The sequence below is a fragment of the Hylobates moloch genome, unplaced genomic scaffold, assembly GCF_009828535.3.
Source record: "Hylobates moloch isolate HMO894 unplaced genomic scaffold, HMol_V3 SCAFFOLD_19, whole genome shotgun sequence".
NCBI classification, from domain to species: domain Eukaryota; kingdom Metazoa; phylum Chordata; class Mammalia; order Primates; family Hylobatidae; genus Hylobates; species Hylobates moloch.
Window position 1 is genome coordinate 406,337 of NW_026652294.1, and position 21,590 is coordinate 427,926.

Genomic DNA, 21,590 nt, shown 5'->3' on the forward strand with positions numbered 1-21,590 from the left:
CTTCTACCAGACAGGACCCTCAGCTGCAGGTCTGTTGGAGTTTGCTAGAGGTCCACTCCAGACCCTGATTGCCTGGGTATCAGCAGCGGTGGCTGCAGAACAGTGGATTTCTGTGAACCATGAATGCTGCTATCTGATCGTTCCTCTGGAAGTTTTGTCTCAGAGGAGTACCCAGCCATGTGAGGTGTCAGTCTGTCCCTACTGGGGGGTGCCTCCCAGTTAGGCTGCTTGGGGGTCAGGGACCCACTTGAGGAGGCAGTCTGCCCGTTCTCAGATCTCCAGCTGCATGCTGGGAGAACCACTGCTCTCTTCAAAGCTGTCAGACAGGGACATTTAAGTCTGCAGAGGTTACTGCTATCTTTTTGTTTGTCTGTGTCCTCCCCCAGAGGTGGAGCCCACAGAGGCAGGCAGGCCTGCTTGAGCTGTGGTGGGCTCCACCCAGTTCAAGCTTCCTGGCTGCTTTGTTTACCTAAGCAAGCCTGGGCAATGGCGGGCACCCCTCCCCCAGCCTCGCTGCCGCCTTGCAGTTTGATCTCAGACTGCTGTGCTAGCAATCAGCGAGACTCCGTGGGCGTAGGACCCTCTGAGCCAGGTGTGGGATATAATCTCCTGGTGTGCCGTTTTTTAAGCTCTTCGGAAAAGCCCAGTATTAGGGTGGGAGTGACTCGATTTTCCAGGTGCCGTCTGTCACCCCTTTCTTTGACTAGGAAAGGGAACCCCCTGACCCCTTGCACTTCCCGGGTGAGGCAATGCCTCACCCTGCTTCGGCTCGCACACGGTGCGCTGCATCCACTGTCCTGTTCTCACTGTCTGGCACTCCCTAGTGAGATGAACCTGGTACCTCAGATGGAAATGCAGAAATCGCCCATCTTCTGTGTCGCTCACATTGGGAGCTGTAGACTGAGATGTTCCTATTAGGCCATCTTGGCTCCACCCTGAGGGTAACAAATTATTTCTGTGAGGCTCATATTGTTAGCAAGGAAGGACTTTTTTTTTTTTTGAGATGGAGTCTCACTCTGTCGCCCAAGCTGGAGTGCAGTGGCAGTAATCTCAGCTCACTGCAACCTCACCTCCCAGGTTCAAGCAATTCTCATGCCTCAACCTCCCGAGTAGCTGGGACTATGGGCACGTGCCACCACACCCAGCTAATTTTTGTATTTTTAGTAGAGACGTGGTTTCACCATGTTGGCCTGGATGATCTCAATCTCTTGACCACGTGATCTGCCTGCCTCGGCCTCCCAAAAGGCTGGGATTATAGACGTGAGCCACCACGTCTGGAGGCAAGGAAGGACTTTTAATGCCGACCCTCCTAGTTCCATAAAAATGCACACATGCACACTCACTAGGTCCAAAGAGTGTGATGAGGGGAAAATAGAGACATAGTTGCAGCGTCTGGATTAGGGCTGAGCCAGCAGGAAACATTAATCAGGGCATCAGGAAACTGGAGTTCTATTCTAAGCTCAGTTTGTAACGTCTTTGTGGACTTGAGCAAGTCACTTCCCTATTCTAAACCTTGTGTTATTTCGTTTGCAAATGAAGAAGTTGAAATATGTGATCTCTAAGATTCCTCCCAGTTCTTCACCTCATGAGACAAATGTAAATCAAGTAACATTTGCTATTGTGATTAGAAAAGCTGCATTTATACACGTTAGCCACTAGAGGGGACGTGCGATTGTTACATGGCTGAAAGTTTCCTGTATTTCTTTATTTTTTATTTGGCCGCTAGAAGGCACGCCTGCACTGCACGTAAAGCTGACAACTTTTAGGGAAAGACAAAAGAATTCTTGGATTTCTCCATTTTCCTCATCACCTGTGCTTATCAGAGAATTCCAGGGGCAAGCTACCCTTTCCAATTCATCACTAATTTATAAAGAAAATTCTAAGGAGTAAGGAATGCTTCTTACTTACTTCCTGTAACATATTTAAGAATGAACGCTCAAAATAAAAGTAATTTATTTAAAACTTGTGTTGAGTAATATGACTGCAAAATTTTTGCTCATGTTTTTCATATGCTGTTCATTTGCAAATTATTAGAAATCTACATATAGTCTGTTCATCTCAGCATTATTTATAACAGGGAAAAATTAGACACTAGCCAAAAATCAAAAAACAGGGAACAGTAAGGAAAAAGCAAATGGAAAAAGCAAAATCATCATCACTAGAAGTGGTTGTGACTTAAAATAATGACATAAAAGATGCTTCTACGTTGTTGAGTAAAACATCAAGATAAATTTAAAATTATATTTCAAGCTTAACTATATTCCTTTAAAAAGAGAAAAGAAATTTTAGAGAGTTTATCTTGTTGGATTATCAGATGTTATTTTTCTCTTTTTAATGCCATATACTTTTCAAATTTTCAGTGGACTGGTATTACTTTTGTATTTAAAAAAGAAAAATATAAGGAAAAAGAAACCTGTCACACACTTTCTAGTGGATTTTATTGATCAGTCATCTCTGTATTTCTGGCATCAGCAAACTGAGCCAGAAAGTCAGTGCCTCCCATTTCTTTTTTTTTTTTTAGACGGAGTCTTGCTCTGCTGCCCAGACTAGAGTGCAGTGGCTCAAACTTGGCTCGCTGCAACCTCTGCCTCCCAGGTTCAAGTGATTCTTCTGCCTCAGCCTCCCAAGTAGCTGGGATTACAGGTGCCCGCCACCGCACCCGGCTAATTTTTGTATTTTAGTAGAGACGGGGTTTCACCATCTTGACCAGGCTGGTCTCGACTCCAGACCTTGTGATCCACCCACCTCGGCCTCCCAAAGTGCTGGGATTAACAGGCCTGAGCCACCGCGCCAGGCCAAGTGCCTCCCATTTCTTGCATTCACCTTTAAAACTCCTGCAATGAAGGACTCTCTCCTCCCTCATCTAACCTATTAGGTGTGTGGTGAGTTCTGACTATGATATCATTCCTGATGTGAAACCGAAGTCTCTCTCTTCTAAGTCCATCCATTGGTTCGGCTCTGCCTTCTGACAGAGTCCACGCCAGACTTCACATTTCTCCCAATCTTCTTTGTCCTACAAGGGCTTTCTATTCTTCAAGCTAAAGAGACACCAGTGATTCCATTCGTTCATTCAGTTAACATTTAGGGGTCACATCTTGTGCTATGTCCTGAGATTTGCCAATGAGCAGATCTCAGAGTATTGAAAAAACAAACACACACATCAGGCATTTTACTATGCTGTGTTGTGTGCATGACAGGAGTACATAGGGCATCCAGACACCAGTGAGAAGGGCCTTTCACCAGACTTGAGAGGTCAGCAAGGGTGCTCTGAGGAAACACCTTGTAAACTGAGAGCTGGAAAGAGTGAGACAGGAAAGCAGTAAGAGGTAGCGTTCTGAGGAGGAAATCTCCGAGGTGGGACAGGGATGCATGTGGAGAGAATGCCCTTCCCATCCCCACTCTTCATGAAGTCTCTACTCTGTCAGGGTCTCTCTGCCCTGTGAGCTGCTTGAGGACAAAGACCGTTTTATAAAAATTTTTATTTCCTCCCTCTGTTTTCCTTAAACACCTAGCCCAGTGCCTGGATCATAAGAAGCCATAATGAATTTTTGTTAGATGAGCGAAGAGTGCTGATTAGAGCAGAAATGTCACGTGCCTCAGTTTAAATATGGGTCATCAGTTTTCTTTCTTTTTTAACATAGAAGTCAAGACTTGATGATCTCTTACAGCTTCAAGATATCATTAAAGATATAACCATCCTCATGTACTTAAGTTTGTTTTCACCCATTGTGTTATGACTGCTGTCCACAGTTCCACGACACAATTCTCCATCTTTCTTCATTTTCTTCCATTTCAATCAACTCATTTACTTACATGTGGGAATGGAACATATAACGTAAAATCCACAAGTAAGACTTCCCAGATCCTCAGCTTCTTTCTCTGGCATTAGCCACTGTTTCTAGTTTCATGAGCATCTGCTATGGTTTGAATGTATCCCCTCCAGAAATCAAATATTACAAATGTGATAGTATTAAGAGGTGGGGCCTTTTGGAGGTGATTAGGCTATGAGGGCTCTGCCTTCATGAATAGGATTAGATATGCTTAGAAAAAGGCATGATGGAGGAAGTTAGACTCCTTTTGCCCTTTGGTCTCCTGCCATGTGAGGACACAGCACTCCTCCTCTCTGGAAGATGCAGCCTTCAAGGCGACATCTTGGAAACAGAGACCAGACAATCACCTGACAATGAACCTAATGGCCCCTGGATTTGGACTTCCCAGCCTCCAGAACTGTGAAAGAAACAAATTTCTGTTCTTTATAAATTACTCGTCTATGGTTTTCTCTTAGGGCAGCCCAAAACAGACAAGACTCTAGGAAATCAATTTGTATTCAGCACATCAACAAAATTATTTACAAATGGGACTCCCCCCAATAGGTGGGTGTCACTAAAGAGAGGTGCCCATAAGCATGAGACAATGACTACGTGGCATGAGCAACGAACTACGATGAATGAGCACGTTAATACCACTAAAGACAAAACTTACATGACTAGATGACAACAAAATAATTTCTTATTATGAATTTCTCATTGTATTTTTTCTTAACCTTCCCTCCATTTAGTCAGGAATCTGGCTCTGACTCGCACCTGAAGGACAGACAAGGACTTTTGTTTCCAAAAGCATAAACTGAAAGGAGAACTCGCAGAGTCTACAGAAAAGAGAAAAAACATTTGTCAACAGAGAGTGTTTATCTTTTTTAACTGGAGGGAAAGAGCAGGGATGAGGAGAGGAGATGCCTTCGGTATTGGAAAAAAACAATATTGTAGAGTTTTCCATCCCGGTACTAACAAAATTATAAAGGCCAATAGGAAAGGACTAATAGTAATAAAACAAGGAAAGGGGCATAGCCTAATACAATAAAGAAACTGGTGACTCAGAGAAAGGAAAAGAACATTCTGGAGCAAAATAGAGAGGGACAGCATTTAGCTCCTAAGTTCCTGTTCCATCCTCCAGCCCCACCCTCCACATCCACCTGCAAATCCGGAGAATTTTTACTAACACACCTAAAAGTATAGTGAAGCACACTGACACTGAACGGTGTCCTTATACGTTCCTCCGCTTGCTGGTGACTGGTGGAAACAGATGCTGGTGAGAAACAGGAGAAACAAGGTGGAGGGACATCAGGGTGCACTTCCTCTAAGAGAAGTCAAGGCTACACATGGAATAAGGAAAGCAAACCAATGCCCAGGGGAGTCCTCATGGTACTGAAACAGGAAGAACGATCTGCTGCCCAAGCGTTCTAACCAATGCTCAGAGTCCTCAACTGCCCTTTCCCTCTACTGCCTCCGCATTCCCTCGGGCTACCAGGAAAAGTGGAGATGTTAATGGGCTCCAATCAAAGGCCACCAGGAACACACTTGTAGTTGAAGAAGTGTGTTATTACTGGTTAAGTGAGGGAGAATACAAACTACAGGGAACGGTGGGGTGTCTCACAAAGAGGACGTCAGAAAGGACTTAGAGGATTTGGGGTTGTGTTTGGCAATAATCTGGGAGAAGGGTTTAAGGAAATGGGGCTTTGTTCTGAATTGGGTGTTGTCAGGAAGTGGGGGTAATTCTAGCATAGTAGAGTATCTTAATAAATCTTATGTAGAAAGATGTAAACTTGTATTAAAGCCTTAATGGGTTAAGGCTATAATTGGTAAAGAATGTTAAAGCTGTAGTTGGTGAAGAAACAGTAGTTATTCATCTTAGCTAGAATAGACATTGATCATTTGTGTGATATGAACAATGCTCATGCTTTGCTCATACTCAGACATGATTATGAAGAGGTCCTGTTTTTGTCTTAAGTATTGGCACAAAATGATATGGTCTGAAGCAGATGTTCTATGGAATTGTTTATGCTCACAAGAGAACATCAACATCCATCTGTAGGTGCCAGGCAGCTCACAGCATCGCCAACGCCCAGCAGATAGGACCAGGTCAACTCCTGGTTGCCAGACACACCTCTTCTCTTTCTCAGAGGAACACAAAATACCCAATGCTCATTCTGTAGCTCAACAGGAAAACACATTCTCAGGTGAGCTGGAAAGAAAGTCGCTCATCTAATAATGACACAATTTTAAAAGACTGGTCAATTCAACTACATCAAAGACAAACAAAACAAAATTTTTTGCATGGCAAGAAAAGACTACCACCACAGTCAAAAAACAAATGAAAGAGTGGGAAAATAGGTTTGCAACTTATATCATAGACAACGGGGTGCTGTCTCTAATATACACATAGTTCTTACAAATTTAGGGGAAATAGACCAACAATATACTGAAAAAATTAAAAAGATATGCATAGAGATTTCATAGGAAAATAATTGGAAGTTGATCTTAAACATGTGAAAAGTTACACAACATGGCTCATAAGAAGATAAGTGCAAATTAAAATGATACCAAGATGCCACTTCTCAGCTATTAAAATTTAATAATTTATTCAGATGGTGAGCCTGTTTCATAACGGGAATTCTTATACATTCCCAGAAGGAATACAAAGTGGTGCAACTCTTATGGAAGGGAAATTTGGTATTGTCTAAAAACATGCATAATTGCATATGCATGTATATTTTTTCTCTCTCTCTGTTTGTGTGTCTCTGTCTTTTTCTGTCTCTGTGTGTGTCTCTCTGTCTTTCTTCTTCCCTCCTTCCTTCTCTACAGTGAGCAGTGAGCTCAGAGATCCCATACAGTTAATTTGTTTTTGTTTTTCTGTTTCTTTTTGTTTCTTTGTTTTTTGTTTTTTTGTTTGGTTATGGGGTTTTTTGTTTTTGTTTGTTTGTTTGAGACAGAGTCTCGCTCTGTCACCCAGGCTAGAGTGCAATGGCATGATCGTGGCTCACTACAACCTCCATCTCCCAGGTTTGAGTGATTCTCCTGCCTCAGCCTCCCAAGTAGCTGCAATTACAGGCTCCTGCCACCACGCCCAGCTGATTTTTGTATTTTTAGTGGTGATAGGGTTTCCCCATATTGTCCAGGCTGGTCTCGAACTCCTGACCTCAGGTGATTTGCCTGCCTTGGCCTCCCAAAGTGCTGGGATTACAGGCGTGAGCCACTGTGCCTGGTCTGAGTCAATTTATTTTAATCATTTTTATTTTTTATGTTCTTGTTGATCTATTTTTACTAGTAAGAGCCCCTATATCCTTTTGACTCAAGCCATTACTCTTTGATAACTTCCTAGCTTTCCAGCATGGAAAATATTCCAGGATCATCTTGTATGTTTCCTGCCCTAGACCCAGAAGCAGCCATTCTTTCAAGGAAACTTTATTCCTTATCCTTTAAGGAACCCTGTTTCCTTTCATTGGATACCAGGATTAAGAGGACCACATGCCAGTTATGGGCAATTCATTGCCATTAGATTGTGGTTACTCGTGAGCTTTACAGCAGGAAAAGGAAATAATCCATTGAATACCAATAAAAGCAACAAGTATACCAACTATTTAAAATAAAAATTGGCATTTTAAGGGAGAAAAATAAGCATTTATCCAAACTTTTATGTATGAACTGTAAAGAACAAAATAGTTCTAGATGATGAGGAAAACCCACCAAGTTAAAAAGTCACCAATTTCAGAGCCTAATAAAAAATGTTCAGGCAGCAATATTCATGTATTAAATAATCTATGACTACCTGAATGCAATAAACCTTAGCACCAGTAAAATTGGAGTTAACAGATATTGGAAGCCTCCGTTGTGAACAGGCATGAAGCACGCCTCATTTTCTGTAAAACGTCCTTGCCACAGAAGTTTCACGTGGATTCATTAAGCCTGTAGAACTAGCTTCCATTACAAGAAATACAGGAAATAAAGAGAGTAAATGACACCACAAAGAAGCAAATACACAAATCTAAGTGGTAGGGCAACCAATCTGGTTAGGACAATTAGCCTAATATCTGCAACAGGTTAGTGGCGTCAGGCTAAGAGGGCAGAGGGGCCAGTTTAGATGAGTGACTCAAGGGTCATGACAATCAGATTTCATGTGTTACCCTTTATTTGGATCCTGGGCTCACAAGCCAAATATAAAACAATAATGTTCATAGAGTTGGGAAAATTCAATTATGAGTAAGGTAATAAATGATACCAAGGAATTCATGTTAATATTGTTATGGATGATAATCAGGGTCATGCTATGACTTTTGTGGCTTCTAGGTGTCTATGTGAGCTGCTTCTTCCATAAACACAATATCTTATGACCTCATTTTCGTTATTTAATATAATCCAATATGAACTTAATATTATAGATTAATATTATTATCTTTATTTGTTGCCTTTAAAAGAAATAAAAATTAAAACACTTTCCTGGGCCTCTGAAAGTACTGTGGGTCTTAGACACTGGGCCTACTGTGTTCAATGGACAAGTCAACCTTGGTGATAATGTCACAAAGAATTGGAAGAAATTCTTCACAATTATTTTATGCTGTAGAGTAAATTAATAAGAATTTAACTCACAAAACAAAGAGCTCAAAGAGGATAAGATAAAATGGAAAAAAACTGAAAAGGAACTTGTAATTTTCCGGACAAAAGTTGAGAAGCCATATAGTTAAATACATATCATGAAATAATACACAAATTAGAAATAGCAAGGAAGAGAATAGTCATCCCTAAAAACATTTTGCTGACAGAATAAAGTCTGGTAGCAATCACAATGATTCATAAAACAAAGACTAAGATTAAAGAAATTAGTCTAAGTATCCCCAGTTCTATTTACTGATCCACAACAAAATGGATTACCTGCAACATTCTAGCCATTCTCCTCTGGTTGAGCTCTGGGTGGCCTATGTCTCACTAAAAGTGTGGTGCCCAGAGTGGAACAGTCTCCTAGTTATTGTCAGACAGACAGTAGGGCAGAACTCTCACATTACCTGTTCCTATTGGTGTAAACCAAGGGTAGTAATTGGTTTATCTAAATTAATGCAAGAAAAGAGATCCTGCTGGGAATCTCAAAGAAGGAGGCACTGTTATTCTTGGGAATTTGGCTAGCACCATGGTACCAGCTTCACAAAAGAGTTTTAGAAGTAAGACACCTCTGGTTCCAGGCATGAGAGAATAAAAGTACCCTTTTACTGTGTAAGAGTAAGAGTACCCTCTTACTGTGATCTATTATAAAAACTAAACAAAATATATAAAGTAACTGTTTTTTAGATATTGGATAACAGACAATGCAGGCTTGTGATCCCCTGGACATGGCTTATCTTAAATCTTTGACCAAATACTAAAGCCTAGCAGAGAACAGCCATGGGGAGGGTGGGGTATGGAGCTGAACAGATTCCAGAGATCACATGTACTGAAACAATTTGGAGTTCTGACCATGTAGAGTGAAGAGATGTTGCTGAACACCCTCAGCATTCAATTTAGATCCCAATAAAGGCCATGACTTAAGAACAGGATTTCTCTAGCCATAGAATAAGGGAAACTCCAGACTGACCTTAATAAAGTCTAAAACAAACACTCAGTAAGATCAAGCTTATCCATCAATAAATCAGTAAAATCCACGACTCCTTAAAAGAAAGCAATAAAGTCCAGACTCTCAGAAACATAGCCTCCACAGTGGCCAGGACACAATATAAAATTATTAGATACTTGAAGAAGCAGGCAAATCTAGCCCATAACCAAGATTAAATAGAGTCAGTAGAAACAGACCCAGACATGATATTGGAATTAGCAAACAAGGATTTTAAAATAGCATTATAAGTGTGCATGTTCAGAAATTTAAAGGAAAGAGTGACTATAAGTGAACAACACATGGGGAAAAATCAAGAAAAATAGTAATTATAAAAATTAAAATAAAAAATTAAATGAAAATTCTACAGCTAAAAAACACAACATTCAAAAGAAAAATTTATTGCCTTGGTGTCAAAACAGACTAGAAAAATGCACCAACCAAAAGGTAATGATATCAAAGAGTGAAATCAAAATGATGGCCACAAAACACCTTTGCCTTCTCTACTACTGCCTCATGGAGGTCTTTGCTCAAGATAAAATGGTTTACTCATTCACTGTCCCCTAGATACACTCTCTTTTTTTTCAGTTTCCAGGTGTTTGCTCACACTTTTCCCGTATCTGGCTTTAAGATTTAATATGAGAAAAGTGATGTGGGACAGTCAATGTCAGGAGGCACAGTCTTCACCATTCACTGGTAATGGAATGAGAGTCTAGACATGTACTATCCTGGGGCTAAATTATCTACAGGTCAGACAATATTTGTTTTATACTATCTCCTCTAATGTCTTTCATTATAGAATGTAAAACTCTCATCTCAGCATATTATTTTTCTAAATGTTGGAAAAATACCCCCTTTAGAGAGGATAATTACAGAGTTTCTACACTACTTGCTATCTCAACTGTTTCCTGTCTATACATCCTTATTAGGCTGTTCTTGTGTTGCTATAAAGAAATACCTGAGATTTTCTGGGCGCAGTGGCTCACGCCTGTAATCCCAGCACTTTGGGAGGCCAAGGCGGGTGGATCATTAGGTCAGGAGTTCCAGACCAGCCTGACCAACATGGTGAAAGCCCATCTCTACTAAAAATACAAAAGTTAGCTGAGCATAAGGGTGCAGGCCTGTAATCCCAGCTACTCAGGAGACTGAGGCAGGAGAATCACTTTAACCCAGGAGGCAGAGGTTGCAATAAGCCAAGATCACGCCACTGCACTCCAGCCTGGGCAACAGAGCAAGACTCTGTCTCAAAAAAAAAGAAATACTTGAGATTGCATAATTTATAAGAAAAGAGGTTTAATTGGCTCACAGTTCTGCAGGCTGTATAGGAAGCACAGAGCCAGCATCAGCTTCTGGGGAGGCTTCAAGAAATTTCTCTCACGGCAGAAGGTGATGTGGGAGCTTGTGTGTCACATGGTGCAGGCAGGTGCAGGATCGGGAGTGTAGGGGAGGAGCCACAAACCTAATCAACCTGATCTCACTAGAATTCACTCACTATCCCTAGAACAGGACCAAGCCATGAGGGATCCACCCCCATGACCCAAACCCCTCCCCCCAGGCCCAACCTCCAACACTAGGGATTACAATTCAACATGACATTTGGTGGGGACACATACTCAAACTACATCAACATCTGTCTGGGCTCCTAGCTAGCTATATTTGTCTTTCCTATATAGTTATTGGTTTTTATCTCTGGCATATTTAAATACTACAAAAATTTCTAAGCAATCTAAAAATTATTATTATTATTTTTTTGAGATGGAGTCTTGCTCTGTCGCCCAGGCTGGAGTGCAGTGGTGCGATCTTGGCTCAATGCAAGCTCCGCCTCCCGGGTTCACGCCATTCTTCTGCCTCAGCCTCCTGAGTAGCTGGGACTACAGGCGCCCGCCACCATGCCAGGCTAATTTTTTTTTTTTTTGTATTTTTAGTAGAGATGGGGTTTCACCGTGTTTGTCAGGATGGTCTCGATCTCCCGACTTCATGACCCGCCCGCCTCGGCCTCTCAAAGTACTGGGATTACAGAACAATCTAAAAATTATTTAGACCCAGCTTAGTTGCTACCTTTTCTATGGGGTCTTCTTTCATTCCCCAGCCACTGTCTTCCCCTGAACTCTCAAAGAACTTGTGATCTTACCAACACATTCGAGTTGCATTTCTGTAGTAGTTGTTTTGTATACATGTGTTACATCTTATTCAAGACTCTGAACTTCCAGAAATCAGGGACAATATATTCTATAATCACAGTTCCCATAATGCACAGGACAATGGACTTTATATAATGTTCTTTTTGGTCCTTATCTCTGATCAAATAAGAAAATATGCAGTCATCCTGTCTGCTCTTGGAAGGAGTAATCAATATTCACCAAAGGATCAGCAAGCAGAAGGTTAATACACAAGTCACCTGTGTCTTGAAGGTTTGCGGTAATAAATGTTGTACGGAAGGGTCAGAGGAACTAAATTGCAGGTGGGTGAAGACTAAGAAGCTACTCAGAGAAGGATTTTGGAGGAAGGCTGTGGTTGGGAGTGGTGTATCTGTGGAAAGGGACAGCGGCTTCTAGTCATTGGGGTATTTGAGAGAGAGAACGGGGACAATGACTGGGTTTCCTAAGTGGTTAGACGAAGCATTTGGGATATGGGAAACAGTGGGGGTCTATTTGGGAGAGGCTAACTGCAGGACAGGGAGGACTGAATGTAATGAGCTCAGGCCTTAGAACCCAGGGAGAAGCACAGATAGAAAGGAGCACTGTGGGAATGGAGTCACCAGTGACATACCCTCCTTCATAGAACCCCACTGGTCAGTGTGGGGACCTGGACCAGCAACCACCAGACAGGAAAGGAGAATGATCAACAGTGCCTTCTGTCAGGGAGAGAGGAGTTGGCAGCACCAGCAGTCCTGGCTCCCCTAGGCACTGGGCTCTCTTATTCCTAGAACTCCACGTTTGAATGGTGTGTGTCTTCCTTAAAAGGCTGGACTTTCTGGCAGTTTGTGGTTTAATTTAATTTGCACAGTACTTCATAATAGTTACAGTTACACGAACTGGTATATAACATTGGGGAAAACAAGGTTTTTCTGTGATGATAATTGCCTGTTTAAATGATGATAATTGCCCTTTAAAAACAAGTAATATTCTCACAATACTCCTTCTTTTTCATATTGGCTGGTCAAGCCAGACTATTTTAGTCATGCTTTAAAATAAAGAATCAAATCCTAGTTTCCATTCTTTGGTTAATAATACTTTGTTGCAATATTTTTATGATTTTTTTCAGTTACAATTAGTTTTTTGCAAGGGCTGACTGATTTGTTGATTTTCTAACTATTTTAATTCCTTGGTTAGGTGTTCCATGTAGAATTTTATTTTTCTTTTTAAAGTCTGGATTAATGCCACATATTTTATACTTGCCACCGCTTTTCCCACATCCTACGTGGTTATTGATTTTTATCTCTGGTATATTTATCCTCTCTAGATAGTTTACTGCCCTGTTTTTAAAATTTGTGATGATGAAGTTATTGAATATGCATTTTCCTTGTTAATATGTTCACTTTTTGTTCTAGAAATTGATATTACACTATGAGCCTATTTGAAACAAACCAACAAAAACAGGTGCCCCAGCTTCTGCCTACAGGAATTCTCAGTAGGATCTCTTGGTAAGAGGTGGGAGAGACTGTGAGACTTCTTTTAGGGGGAATACAGGAAAATGCCACTTCATGCATTTTCTAAGCAGGCCCTCAGAAAGCTCCACCAATGTCCCTGAACTTTGGCAACTGTGAATTATAAAGACTAGGGCTCCATTGGGGACTGGAAAAGTTCTCAATGTACATAAGAATCACCTTGCAGACTTTTTAAAAGATCAGAACCTGGATGCCACCACAAGAATCAAATATCTGGGAGGTGCAGCCAGCTTTCCAGGTAATTCTACCCAGCAGCAAGACTTGGGAGCCAACAAGCCAGGTGATTAAAAGCTCAACTTCAGAGCTATAAATGTGGGGAAAATCCTTTCCAGTACTTGGGACCATGGGCCAGGGGCAGAATAAACAACTGGAAAAGATGGCTGAGTGCGCTGGCTCACGCCTGTAATCCTAGCACATTGGGAGGCCAAGGTGGGTGGATAACCTGAGGTCAGGAGTTCTAGACCAGCCTGACCAACATGGCAAAACCCCATCTCTACTAAAAATACAAAAATTAGCCAGGCATGGTGGCTGGCGCCTGTAATCCCAGCTACTCAGGAGGCTGAGGCAGGAGAATCGCTTGAACCCGGGAGGTGGAGGTTGCAGTAAGCAGAGATCATGCTACTGCACTCCAGCCTGGGCAACAGAGAGAGACCCTTTCTCAAAAAAAAAAAAAAAAGAAAAAGAAAAGAAAAGACACCGCAGAGTACCAGCAGGGAGAATAGGAAGCCAAGTGCTAATAATGTCCATCGGTCCAGCTGCTGTACCTATGCTTTATTGGACTTCTCTTCCTGCGTGTGACAAACTGGCTAGGACAATAATTTTATGAATCTGATTATTTTGAAAAAGGTATTGTTTATTTCCAAAAAGAAAATTAGTTTGTTGTACTTTCCATTCTTCTTTGCCTTATGAGTTCTTATGACTTGGGAGTTATTTCTCCTTGACAAACTTTCAAGGTTGTCTATCTGGTTGTTAAATTGCACGACTGTCTAAATTATGGAAATTAAGTTACCTGCTTTCTGCTTGGTCTCTTTCCTTAATCTGCAAATCTGTTCCCTGTTACCTTTACTCAACTGTTAATGACTTCCAGTTTGTGTCTGAGGTTCTAACTGTCTTACATCCAAGAAATTAGTTCTTTAGAGCTTTTAAGCAGAAGGGGCACAAGTGCCCTGAGCTAACTATAGGGTCTTGGACAAAGTCCCCTCTCCTCCAGCCTTTTTTCCTTTCCCAGGCCACAGAGTGGGTGGGGAGCTGACGCTAAGCCAAGGGAGTAGGGGAGAAGGGGAGGTGTGGGGAGAAGGGGAGGTGTGGGGACAAGGGTCTGCTGTGCTCACCTTCTTTGATTTTAAACCATACACTTCTACATCTGAAAAACCTGCTATAAAACCTTTCATTTCTTGCTTCCCTGCTGGCTTGATTTTCTCCTCTCATTTCTTTCTTTTCTTTTCTTTATTTTTCATTTCTCCTTTCCTTCCTTTCTTACTCTCCTCTTTCTTTCCTTCTTTCACTCTTTTGAAGTCTGTCAATGTTCATTTGTTTTCTGGACTTCTGACCACAGTTCTGGATTTGTAGACATTAGCAGGAAAAATCTAGATATTTAATTTCTAATTTGGCCAAGCCCAAAAGATTTCATAGGGATTCCAACAAAAAGGAACTCATCAATAATGACAGCTTGAGCCCTTACTGTGTGATAACCTTTATGTGACCTTGCATTCATTTAGACTCTACTCAGCCCACAGCCACCATGCAGCTACCTCCAACAGCTACTGCTGCTCATCGCCTTCCAATCTGATGATTCTAGTTGCTGGTACTCATTAAACAAAATTATGAAAGGCATTGTCCTGGACTGAGCTACTGCACTAGGCCCCAACAGACCAGATCGAACTAAAGTAGAGTCATGCATGCTAAGTGCCGTGTAATCAAACTGAAACTTTAAGAAAGCAGATAGATCTCCAAACAGACCAGTTTCTATTCTCTTAAAAATAGGAGATTCCTGCATAATAAGGAACTCCCCTTGGCCCTAACTGTTGACGTCAATGCCTAAAGTTTTGGTCAACTTCCTGAAGGGGGAAATTGTTAAGTTAAAGCTACTTCCTTACATAATTTAAGTTCAGCCTAAAGGTTTCTTCAAATATAGTGAAGTATAACCTAACTGGATGTGTGGGCAAATTGTAACTTCCTCTTGTATCAATCACACAGTTTCAGCCAATCACAGGTGGCCAACTGTTCAAATCATGTTCAAATAAGGCAAATGCTGAGCTGAAAGCAATCCTGCTGCTTCTGTATCTTACTTCCATTTTCTATCCATCACTTTCCTTGTTCTGTCCACAAGTATTAGCCGGCCATGTGGCAGCCCTGCAGTCACTCTTAACCTATTCTTATTTTGGGAACTGCTGATTCTCTCATTCTTTGCTCAATGAAACGCTGTTAAATTTAATTCGTTTAAAGGTTGTCTTTTAACATACTGAACTGAGACTTGCTTCCTATTCTCCTAAGTTCTGCATAACACCTTACTGTCACCCAATCCAGTCTGTGTATGCATTACATCCCATTACTCTGACCCTAGCAACAGATATATACTGTTTACGACTGATATAAAGGAACTAGCTCCACTTACATAAAAACTGTCTACATCAGGATAATGAGAAGACAAGCCACAGACCAGGACCAAATATCTGCAAAAGACATTTCTGATAAAGAACTGTTATCCAAAATATACTCAAGAAAGTAAACAATCCTTTTTAAAAATGGGCTAAAGATCTTAACCTCTCCAAAGATATATAGATGGCAAATAAGCGTATGAAAAGATGCCTCACCTCATATGTCATTAGGGAATTTCAAATTAAAACAACAATTGAGATACCACTACACATTTTATTAAAATGGCCAAAATCCAGAATACAAACAATACCAAATATCTGTGAGTATGTAGAGCAACAAGAGCTCTTCTTATTGCTTGTTGGTGGGAATGCAAAATGATACAGCCACTTTGGAAGCCAGTTTGGCATTTTCATACAAAACTAAACATGCTCTTGTCATATGATCCTGCAATTGTACTACCTGGCACAATCTCTAAAGGGATTGAAACTTATGACCACACCAAAACCTACACGTGAATGTTTATAGCAGCTGTATTCATAATTGCCAAAACTTGGAAGCAACCAAGAGGTCCTCCAGTGAGTGAATGGATAAATAAACCAGTCTATCCAGGAAACAGAATATTTTTCAGCATTAAAAAGAAATGAACTACCAAACCATGAAAAGATGTGAAGCAAAATTAAGTGCCTATAATTAAATGAAATAAAACAGTCTTAGAAGAGTACATAGTATATGATTTCAACTATACCATATTCTGGAAAAGGCAAAACTATGAAGACAGTAAGGTACATACGTGTACATCCAAACTCATAGGATGTACATTAAGAGTGAATGCTAATGGAAACTACAGAGTTTGGGTGATAATGATGTGTCAGTGTAGGTGCATGGATTATTACAAAAGTACCACTCTGGTGTGCAATGTTGATAATGGGGAAGTTGTGGGGTGGAAGCAGGGAAATCTCTGCCTCTTCTGCTCAATTGTGCTGAGAATCTAAAACTGCCCTAAAAAATGAAGTTTATTTTAAAAGAAAAAAGTCTCTACATATCACCCCAACCACAAAATGGAGGTGGAGGTGGGGAGTAATCTTTCCTCTTTCCACTCTTTGTCACTGTGGATGGACATCTCTTTCCCCCAGGGAATTACTCTATTTGGGGGTGGAGGCAGTATGGGGAAAGCAAGCAAGACAGCCTGTCATTGTCCAGTATGCTACTTACGGCAAGTAAGTCTTCCCATCTGATATGGTTTGGCTGTGTCCCTACCCAAATCTCAACTTGAATTGTATCTCCCAGAATTCCCACATGTTGTGGGAGAGACCCAGTGGGAAGTAAGTGAATCATGGGGACCAGTCTTTCCCATGCTATTCTCATGATAGTGAATAAGTCACATGCGATCTGATGGTTTATCAGGGGTTTCCACTTTTGCTTCTTCCTCATTCTCTCTTTCCACCACCATGTAAGAAGTGCCTTTTGCCCTCCCCCATGATTGTAAGACCTTCCCCAGCCACGTGGAATTGTAAGTCCAGTTAAACCTCTTTCTTTTGTAAATTGCCCCGTCTCAGGTATGTCTTTATCAGCAGCATGAAAACTGACTAGTACAGTAAACTGGTACCAGTAGAGTGGGGCATTGCTGAGAAGATACTTGAAAATGTGGAGCAACTTTGGAACTGGGTAATGGGCAGAGGTTGGAATAGTTTGGAGAGCTCAGAAGACAGGAAAATATGGGAAAGTTTGGAACTCCCTAGAGACTTGTTGAATGGCTTTGCCCAAAATGCTGATAACAACATGGACAATCAAATCCAGGCTGAGGTGGTCTCAGATGGAGGTGAGGCACTTGGGAACTGGAGCAAAGGTGACTCTTGCTATGCTTAAGCAAAGAGACTGGCAGCATTTTGCCCCTGCCCTAGAGATATGTGGAACTTTGAACTTGAAAGAGATGATTTAGGATATTTGGCGGAAGAAATTTCTAAGCAGCAAAGCATTCAAGAGGTGATTTGGGTCCCATTAAAGGCATTCAGTTTTATAAGGGAAGCAGAGCATAAAAGTTTGGAAAATTTGCAGCCTGATGATGCAATAAAAAAGAAAAACCTGTTTTCTGGGGAGAAATTCAAGCCAGCTGCAGAAACTTGCATAAGTAGCAAGGAACTTAATGTTAATCCCCAAAACTATGGGGAAAATTTCTCCAGGCCATGTCAGAGACCTTCACAACAGCCCCTCCCATCACAGGCCCAGAGGTCCAGAAGGAAAAAGTGGTTTGCTGGGGCCAGGCCCAGGGTCCCCATGCTGTATGCATCTTAGGAACTTGGTGCCCTGTGTCCCAGCCACTCCAGCCATGACTGAAAGTGGCCAACGTAGCACTTGGGGCCATGGCTTTAAAGGGTGCAAGCCTCAAGTCTTGGCAGCTTCCACGTGGTGTTTAGCCTGTAGGTGCACAGAAATCAAGAACTGAGATTTGGGAACCTCCTCCTAGATTTCAGAAGATGTATAGAAATGCCTGGATGCCCAGGCAAAAGTTTGCTGCATGGGTGGGGACTTCATGGAGAACCTCTGCTAGGGCAGTGCATAAGGGGAAAGTGGGGTTGGAGCCCCCACACAGAGTCCCTACTGGGGCCCTCCCTAGAGGAGCTGTGAGAAGAAGGCCACCAGCCTCCAGACCCCAGTGTGGTAGATCCATGGACAGCTTGCACCGTGTGCCTGGAAAAGCTTCAGACACTCCATGCCAGCCCATGAAACTAGCCAGGAGGGAGGCTGTACCCTGCAAATCCACAGCAGTGGAGCTGCCCAAGACCATGGGAATCCAACTCTTGCAGCAATATGGCCCAGTTATGAGACATGGAGTCGAAGGAGATCATTTTGGAACTTTAAGATTTGACTGCCCTGCTGGATTTCAGATTTTCATGGGCCCTATAGCCCCATTGTTTTGGCCAATTTCTCCCATTTGGAACGGCTGTATTTACGCAATGCCTGTACCCCCATTGTATCCAGGAAGTAACTAACTTGCTTTTGACTTTACAGGCTCATAGGCGGAAGGACTTGCATTGTCTCAGATGAGACTTTGGACTGTAGACTTTTGGGTTAATGCTGAAATGAGGTGAGACTTTGGAGAACTGTTGGAAAGGCATGATTGGTTTTGAAATGTGAGGACATGAAATTTGGGAGGGGCCTGGGGCAGAATGATATGATTTGGCTGCGTCCCCACCCAAATCTCAACTTGAACGGTATCTCCCAGAATTCCCGCATGTTGTGGGAGGGACCCAGGGGGAGGTAATTGAATCTTGGGGCCGGTCTTTTTCATGATATTCTCGTGATAGTGAATAAGTCTCACAAGATCTGATGGGTTTATCAGGGGTTTCTACTTTTGCTTCTTCCTCATTCTCTCTTGCCCACTGCCCTGTAAGAAGTGCCTTTCACCCTCTACCATGATTGTGAGACCTTCCCTGGCCACGTGGACTCTAAGTCCAATTAAACCTCTTTCTTTTGTAAATTGCCCAGTCTTGGGTATGTCTTTATCAGCACCAAATGGACTAATACACCATCCCTCAACCAACATGAGGCCACAGCCTTCGCACCTCAAAATCACCAAGCCCAGCCTCCAGTTACCAAAACTGATTAATCAGACAAGGAAGATCTTAAGCTCCACACTCTTCATACATATCATGGGACTACCACAGGAAACATTGCGTGGTTCGGGTCACACAAGCATGCCTTTGCCCCAATTTTGACGTAAGAGCACCGATGATTTTCTTCTTCTGTCCTGACTCTCAGGCCTTTTTTTGGACAGTGGTGCTGACTCCATTCCCTGCTCCCATTGGTTGAATGTGACTCAGGCTGAACCAATCAGAGCCTTGCATTCCCCTGGCCATAGTGATTGGTTCCAGATCAAGCCACACCTAAATCCACGCCCTAAACTCTTCTGTTACTTGAGCTTGTACATTTCCTCTTTGCTTAAGCAGTTTTGGGTTGGGTTTGCTGTCGCGTGCAACCGTAACAGCACTGAAGATTTATCCACACAGAGCCTGGTGCCTGTGAGGGTGTGCCCGTATAAGGCCAGCTGCCAAGAAGACACGAGCCTAGCATCCAGCCTTGAGTTTGTATGCAACTGCGTTGACTGGAGACTTCTGATGAGAGAAGAGGCCTCTAGGAGACAGGCTAGGGTGGGAAGCGTTACGACAGGGTAGGTCTGTGAGGTGCCATCAGCAGCCTCCAAACCTGCCCCAGAGCCACCAGTCTGCCTCTGCGGGCCTCTCTCTGACTCCCTTCCAATCTCTGCCCTTTCTGCAGCTGTCTTCCCTCCATTGTCATAAATACAATCGTGTAGCCAAGTAAGTCCAGACTAAGCCAGCTCTTTCTCATCCATACCCAGGGCTCTGCAATCTGCTTTCTTCTCCTTCTCCCTTTGCAGCCCATAATTGTGATGATCTTCCCCATACACCAAAGTCCACTGTCTCAGAACCTCACCCCAGACCCTCTGGAGCCCTTGCCTTAACAGTCAGCCCCTCACTGACCACCCTTAGCTGAGGCTGAGGATGCCTGACACATAGCAGTTCTCCACTCTGGTGGTGCCCTAGAATCACTTGAAAAGGTTGGACAAAACACTGAGGCCTGGCCAGGTGCAGTGGCTCATGCCTGTAATCCCAGCACTTTGGGAGGCCGAGGTGGTTGGATCACGAGATCAGGAGATCGAGACCATCCTGGCTAACACGGTGAAACTCCATCTCTACTAAAAATACAAAAAATTAGCCGGGTGTGGTGGCGGGCGCCTGTAGTTCCAGCTACTCGGGAGGCTGAGGCAGGAGAATGGCGTCAATCCGGCAGGCAGAGCTTGCAGTGAGCCAAGATCATGCCACTGCACTCCAGCCTGGGCAACAGAGCGAGACTGTCTCAAAAACAAAAACAAAAACAAACAACAACAACAACAAAAAAAAACACTGAGGCCTGGGCCCCATTTGCAGCTCTTCTGATTTAATGCTCATGAGTAGGGCCCAGGCAACACGATTTTGTAAAATTCCCCAGATGATTCTAAGGTGCAGGATCAACCTAAGGTCACCTAAGGTGTCGATCTTTGCATCAGTTTTCCTAGTAGCTCCAAATGGGAGACAAAATAAATATTCATCAACAGTAGAATTGCTAAATAAATTGTGATCTCATCATACAAAATAATTCTATAAAACATAGAGAATAACACCGAAATGCAACAAATTAATGAATCTCAAGTTTAAGAAAGAAGTTTAAGAAAAAGAATTGAAACACACAAATGTTATATTACAGTGTTTTATTTATATAAATTGCAAACTCCATTAATTAGTATTAGAAGTTAGAATGTTGAATAATATTTTAGGGAGGTAATGGTTAGGAAACTTAAAAATAACCAGGATAAGATACAGGAAGAATTGCAATGAAGGAGAGAAATTATGAGTTTTTTTCATGAAGAAGAGGATTATATATGTATTTTTTAATATTTTAACGTGTAAGAAAAGAAGTTTGAAATAGATAAATTCAATTTTATGCCTAATTTTTCAAATGTGTATATATATAATTTCTTTTATGATAAGTTAATATCAATCAACATTAAGACATAAACCATGCTTTTTTGTTATTATACTTTAAGTTCTGGGGTACATGTGCAGAATGTGCAGGTTTTTTACATAGGTATACATGTGCCATGGTGGTTTGCTTCAGCCCTCAATCCGTCATCTACATTAGGTATTTATCCTAATGCTATCCCTCCCCTGGCTCCCCACCCCCCGACAGGCCCCGGTGTGTGATATTCCCCTACCTGTGTCCAGGTGTTCTCATTTTTCAATTCTCACTTGTGAATGAGAACATGCAGTGTTTGATTTTCTGTTCTTGTGTTAGTTTGCTGAGAATGAAGGCTTCCAGCTTTATCCACATCCCTGCAAAAAATCATGAACTCATTCTT

General features: G+C 42.1%; 1 protein-coding gene across 11 annotated transcripts in view; it reads left to right on the forward strand.

The window, feature by feature from the left end:
- LOC116459268 (tripartite motif-containing protein 43-like) overlaps positions 1-21,590 on the forward strand; it is a 42,213-nt gene that overhangs the window by 10,799 nt on the left and 9,824 nt on the right. For 2 of the 11 annotated variants that reach the window (XR_004245501.2, XR_009210995.1), the window contains exons 2-3: positions 11,722-11,792; positions 12,962-13,054. The exons of 4 other annotated variants lie outside the window; for them this stretch is intronic. The gene's annotated coding sequence lies outside the window, so the exon portion shown is untranslated. Of the gene's footprint in view, positions 1-11,721; positions 13,055-18,685; positions 18,762-21,590 lie in introns of all 11 variants that reach the window. 5 more of the 11 variants (XR_009210989.1, XR_009210994.1, XR_009210990.1 and 2 more) reach the window with 4 other exon arrangements.